The sequence below is a fragment of the Dipodomys merriami genome, unplaced genomic scaffold, assembly GCF_024711535.1.
Source record: "Dipodomys merriami isolate MVZ:Mamm:240054 unplaced genomic scaffold, mDipMer1.0.p SCAF_468, whole genome shotgun sequence".
Lineage (NCBI taxonomy): Eukaryota > Metazoa > Chordata > Mammalia > Rodentia > Heteromyidae > Dipodomys > Dipodomys merriami.
The window spans coordinates 735,184-741,974 of NW_027206033.1; the positions used below are offsets into that span (position 1 = coordinate 735,184).

At 33.2% G+C, this 6,791-nt stretch overlaps 1 non-coding gene across 1 annotated transcript; it reads right to left on the reverse strand.

Moving 5' to 3' along the window:
* Positions 1 to 3,670: 3,670 nt before the first annotated feature.
* LOC138808688 (U6 spliceosomal RNA) lies at positions 3,671 to 3,777 on the reverse strand. The gene has a single exon (XR_011366575.1). It is a non-coding gene; the product is annotated as a U6 spliceosomal RNA (small nuclear RNA).
* Between the last annotated feature and the right edge of the window lie 3,014 nt (positions 3,778 to 6,791).

Below are 6,791 nucleotides of genomic sequence, written 5' to 3' on the forward strand. Positions count from 1 at the left end.
GAACATCTAAAAGAGCAAACCCTACTAGGAAGAACAACTCCTACTTACTTAGCTTCATTCCTATGTAAGACTAGTGTTGTCCCCTATATCCTCATGTCATACTTTACAACTGTATTATTCATCATCATGTATATCTACTATCTTCTACATTGTGAACTAAATGCCTCAGAAATTCCACTTTGCTTCACTTAAAAAAAATTCTCCCTTAATGTTTGAGGTTGGTTTGTGTGTGTGTGTGTGTGTGTGTGTGTGTGTGTGTGTGTGTGTGTGTGTGTGTGTGTGTGTGTGTGTGTGTGTACAAAAATCAGAAGACAACATTTTTCCTCATATAGAATAGATCTTTGAGGTCATTATAAGTTTTGGCTAATGGGAGAAGTCTCTTGCTATTTTAAGGATGAAACAGAAATATATATTTGTGCATGCACACAGTTGCTTTATTAATCTGTAGTTGAACACTGAACTTCGATTTATATCTTGGCTGTATTTGTGAATAATGTGAATAACAATGAACTACAGATATGTTTATGAGTTACCCAGAGAGAAATAATCACATGATTGGTGGGTCAGATGATATTTCAACTTTTCTTTAGAAAACGGCATACTACTTTCTACAAGGAGAATTCTAACCTGTATTTTGACCACAAGTGTAGAAAATTTCCTTTTCTCCACACTCTCACCAGACAACATTATTATATTTTGAGTTTTTTAAAGGGAAGGTTTTTACTGTGTGCAATAGCCAAGACTGGACTTAGACTCAAATCCTTTTACTCCAAACTCCTAAATGCTGGTAATTACAAGCCTATACCACAACATCTGGTTCCTTCGTTTTTTTTTTTTGATAAGAGTTATAATAGTTATGAAGTTGTATCATTGTAATTTTAAATTGCATTTCTCTAATGACTTCTGTTCAAAAAGCATTAAGCCAGCATAGAAGTTTTATTAAACACAACTTTGTAAATCGACTTGCGATATTCAGGGCTTTTTGGAAAACATGTCTATTCAGAACTTTTGTCCATTTTTCATCAAGTTTCTTGTTAATCTCATTTTTAATCTCTCTATACAAAGTCAATAATTAATTCAAGGTAGTAGAAAGGAAAAAAATTAAATTCCTAACATTTTTCAATTTCAATAACATGATACTGCTTAAATTATTTTCTGTTTATGCTTGAGACTTTATAAATTAATTTAGGTAGACCTTTTACAAGGCTATATGTGTTTTATTTATTTTACGTTGATTGTTCTCTCTAAACCTGTGTGAATAATTTCCTTTGGTTTCCTTCTATCTCATGTAGTTCAGATTTCAAAATGAAGAAAAAATGGAAAAAAGCAAACAAAAATACAGTTCCTCTTATCTTATGATGCTTCTACAAGAATGAGGAAAGAGTTCATCTTTATAAGGACATATGATAGAATATCAAAAAGACACTTCATTCTTCTCGGTCTTCCTTATCTTTACGATGTAACTTAAATGATGTAAAACACAATATACTGTTCAGATACTTTTATGTTTTATCAGTTTTGCACATCTTCATATGGTCTTCAGCTCAGTCTACAACATTCCTTGATGATTCTCTCCCTGATATTTTTACACTACCAAAATATAAGATAACCAGTTTGATTTACAGCATGAGAATTTATCCACCTGTCTTCCTTGGAAGCAGAGTATGGTCAATAGATAACAATTCTTCTGGTTGCTCACTGCATGTAATGGTTTCTCTAATATTTGTTGTATTCTATTTAGTATTTAAAAATCTCTTGGCTCAACTCAAAGCTCATTTATAGAAGTTTATTTTAAGTATTTCACGAGTTTATTGTTTCTAAATTCTTAAGATAACATTTGTTATAAAACTAATGTTATTACCATATTAGTGTTGAGAAAAATTGTAATTAAAGGCAGTAAGTGCATGGCCCAAAGACACACGGTGAGGAAGGAAATGAGTCAGTTTCCAAAGGTCTTTCAGCAATACAAAAAAGGTAGGTAAAATCTCTACATTTTCTTACTCTCTCAATTCAATAGTCATATTGTCCAAGAAATAATAGCATACAAAATATTGCCCATGGTGATTGTTTTCTGTCACATTTTGTCTTCAACACAGACTGTGTTGGTGACATTGGGTTATCATGCACAGAGCTGAGCCGATAAATTGAGGTCCAAATAGAGGCAAATTTCTTCTGTCTCACGGTTCCATTATCCTTTTTAAAAAGTACTGAAAATTTTAAATATCATCCATTACTGTCTTTTAAGAATCCAAAAAAGAAATAAATTCACCGATAATCACTCCTAAATGCTTTCAAAGTAGGAGATGATAAAACAGATCCCCATGAAGTAAATTTTCTTCATTTTTTAAAATTATTCTGAAAGCCTTGTATTGGTTGGTCACACCTGTAATCCTATCTACTCGGGATATTTACTCAGGAGCCTGAGATCTCTGGATAACAGTTGGAAGCCAATCAGGGCAAAAAAATCATGAAATTATTTTTCAAATTTTTTAATGAGCTAGCAAAGAGCCAGCAATGGAGATGTAGCTCATATTGTAGCTCAACAATTTAGAGAGGAAAGGCCTAGCAAGACCTTGAAACCCTGATTTCAAACTCTGAGAACGCCAACACACATGCATATGTGTGTGGGGGCATGCATGAGGTAACACGTACATGCACATTTATTCATATTTGCTCCATTCTCTTACTCTCTCAATTCAATATTCATATTGAATATTGGGGTTATATTTACATGAGCAAGGTAATTCGTACATTACCTAATAAGCATTGTTATGTCCTCCTTTATATTTCCCCTACCATCCCTTCCCTCCCACATCCAGAATTATGCTCCCCTCCCCTTTTCTCCCCACCTAAATTTTAAAGTTCATTTTTCAACATAGTGTCTTGTGCATATCTCCTTGTTACAATGGGTCAAACTGTATCCTTATTTGAGCATTTTTCCCCTTCCCCTCCCCAAATTAGAGAAGCATACATACAAGATGTAGGGGAATCAACTTCAAATACAATGAAAACAGGGGTTATAGCGTGGAGGAGGAACATATAAAGAAACCAAAAAATCACATAGCACATTATAAGTACGTTAGAAACAATAGCAAGAAACAAACAAAAAAACAAAAAAACCACTTGTGTCCTTATCTTGGTGTTCATTTCCCTTAATCATCTTATCTCTTCGTATGCACATAGATTTTGACCTTTTCTGCTTATCCCAGACATATATTCATTATTGAAAATAAGGGAAACCATGGGACCTATGTTTCTTTGGACTTGGCTTACTTCACTTAATAAAGTTTTTTTTTTTCCAAGTCTTTCCATTTCCTAACAAAATGGGCGATGTCATTCTTACTGATGGAGGCATAGAATTCCATTGTGTATATATAACACATTTTCTTGATCCATTCATCTACTGAGGGGCATCTGGGTTGATTTCATATCTTAGCTATAGTGAATAATGCGGCAATAAACATAGTTGTGCTGGTAGTATTAGTATGTTCTTGTTTGTGACCATTTGGTTAAATCCCCAAAAATAGTATTGTTGGGTCATACAGGATCTTTATGTAGTCTTTTGAGGAACCTCCAGACTGCTTTCCCAAGTTGTTGAACAGTTTACACTCCCACCGACAATGCCGTACGATTCCAGGGTGGGCACATGTCCTCCAGCATCTGTTGTTGTAAAAATATGGATTGATCCAGGAATTTGCAAGTTATCCCAGTGCAGGGGCCATGATAATCTTCTCTGAATCATTCCAATGTTAGTGTATGTGATGCTGAATTGAGCACAGAACATTTTTATATAAAAAGTGTAATTGATTTTATTAAACTAGACAATTCAACAAAAAAGTAAGTTGAAAACAATTGTCATGAAATTTTAGAACCAAATATTTCTTACATAAACACACATATAAGTGTAAAGTCTAAATTGATATGTCAAAAACAAAATAATTCCAGATATTTGTTGTTCAAGAGATTTGTAGGAGGAGGAATTCAATTATTCTATTCAAGGCACCTGTCATAATGAACACTGCAGCAAGTGTTAAGGTTTGTTAAAATTTTTAATGTTTTAAATATGTTTAATGTTGGGAATTTGTTTATATATGCCAAAATTAGGACTGTTTGGCAGGTATAAACTTTTCTACAAAGTATTTAAGATTTATGGTATCAGATATATACTACTAAATATGTACATTTCAGAGTTTATAGAAACCTTATTAATGAGAAGTTGCAAAGTCTTTTTGTAAAGAAGCAGAGTGAAGAGTTAAGACTTTAACTACACAGTTTCTTTTAAAATTTTAGGGATTCCTAACAAATGATGATATAAGCCATAAACAAATGATGAGAAGAGCAATAAATGGTAATCTTAGTGGCTAATTTTAAAGACTACTCATATTCTATAAAACTCTTTTTGAACATCATAAACTTAGCCAGAGTTAAATTTACAGGAATATGAGAAAATAGTAAAATCTAATATGCAGTATACTTCAAAGGCTGAAAACACTGGTAATCGGTTTGTTTTATTATGTTTTTAATTTTTAATATTTAATTATTGGTTTCATTTTTACTTGATGTAATATAGTACAACTTTTTGTAAGTAATCATTAGGAGGTCATCATTGAGAAGGTTACTGTGATGTACATACCAATTTTTATATGTGCATGTGAATTTACAAAGAGGAAAATTAAGAACAAAATATTTATTTAAAAATGAACAAATAGATTCTGAATCAGGAGTGTTGATAAATGTAAACACCTAAAATCTTAGCCCTAGGCTGACACAGCGGTATTGCTGAGTTGAGGTCACAAAAGTGAGAGATTGTGTTTTGTTTTGTTTTGTTGATTTTGTTGGTCATGGGGCCTGGGTTCTGTCCCTCAGCTCAAAGCTAGCGCTACCACTTGAGGCACAGCACCTCTTCCATCTTTTTTCTGCTTATGTTGTGCTGAGGAACCAAATCCAGGACCTCATGCATGGAAGCCCAGCCCTCTAACACTGAGCCACCTTCCCCACACCTGAGAAACTGTGTTTTTAAAAAAATCATCTAAACAATATTTGCTTTCTGCTTTGGGTTTTATAATGAAAAATATGAATATCTTTTTATATTTTTGTGAATTGTCGTACTTCTAAAATTATACTAACATTCAGCCACTTTATCCTTTACAAAGTCATAAAATATCTCTGAGAATTTGCTTCTGTGAAGATTGTTTTTCCATTTATAATTTCTTCTGCGTCATTTTTATTTTTTATCAAAATAACATATTTCATGTTGATGGGTTATAATACATCAAATATGAATATTCTCATACTTCTCTTGTTTATGTGTTATGCACTTTAAGTATTATGATATTTCTCTCTCTCTTTCACTTTCTCTCATTTCCTCTTTTTTTCATGCTCCATGTCTGCAACTTAGAATTTCTGCTGGTCTACTATTATCCTTATGGATCCACGGGTTTTGTGGCAACATGATAGTGACCATCAGTTACTTTTGCATTCTTTAAAAGTTATAAAAGGACGTGATATTATTCTTTGCTATTCTAAATGGCAAAACACCAGATCTCACTTTTACTACTATTTATATAAATTTTATCTCATAGGAATCATTGGGATAAATAAGATACTTTTAACATGTAACCTAAAAGTACTTTTTTTAACAATCTTTTTCTTTTATTATCAGTTAGTAACTTCCTGTAATGAAAACAAAGCTATCCTATGGAAAGTAGACAGAAATTGTTCACAGGGATGAAAAACAAAGGAATGGGCGAAGTGAGTACAACGGATGCACATCATAGAGCACAGATCCTCAGAGCAATTTATCTTGTACACTTTGTGAGAATGAGAACTTGCTGGTAACTAGAGAGTAAATCACTGAACAACTGATATATGCACATATAGTTATATGTGTATATTTACTTATATATGCATATATGTTTGTATATGCTCTTATATATGTATACATGTATGTTACTATTCACACGCATACATATACACATGTATACATGCACACATGGAGAAAGACACCTAGGTACAGCCAACACAAGTTTCACTAGTTGTTGAATATGCCTTACACGGAATGCTTGGAACAATATATGTTGAAGATGTATTTGTCCCTAAGAGTTTTTTACCACTCCTCTTATTTCTTAAATCGGGTGGTTTTTGAGAGATTTGACTGGTAAAATGCAGTACAAGTGATAGCAAGTCACTCGGAAATCTCAGTAAGTATAAGTCATATGGTGTCTCCCTGCTCCTCACAGAATGCTTGCTCTTGTAGACACTCTCAACAACCAAAGCATCAGGAGAATACCCTGGTAAAGAATAGAGTTATAAGGCTTTAAATGGCATGCTTCCTTGAGGTTCCTTGAGCTTACTTGATGCTTCTAACAGGCAGCATCTATTCCTAAGCAAAACAGTGAGTCCTCAGAAGACTGGATTCTACATATACATTTAAGCAGCCCACGTGAAAAGCCCTATGTGAGAAATGCTGACTGAGTTCTTGCTGATTTCCTGGTCAAGAAAATAAAGAAAAAAAGAAAGTATTTTTAATGTATTAAAGTTTGAAAATAATTTGTAACCAGTCAATAAATGTGTAGAATAAAATTATACGAACTGACAAAGAATGATGTTTCATTTATGTGTTCTTGGATTGGTGAGTGATTTTAGGTGTGTCTACACAAGTAGAATCAGCATAAATCAAGCCAGCATTACTTCAATTAAGATATAAGGAAAGAATACAGGTTGAGGCATTGTAACAATGAGATGTACAAGACACTCTATCAGCGGGGGGTGAGTGAATGGGGGAGTTAGAG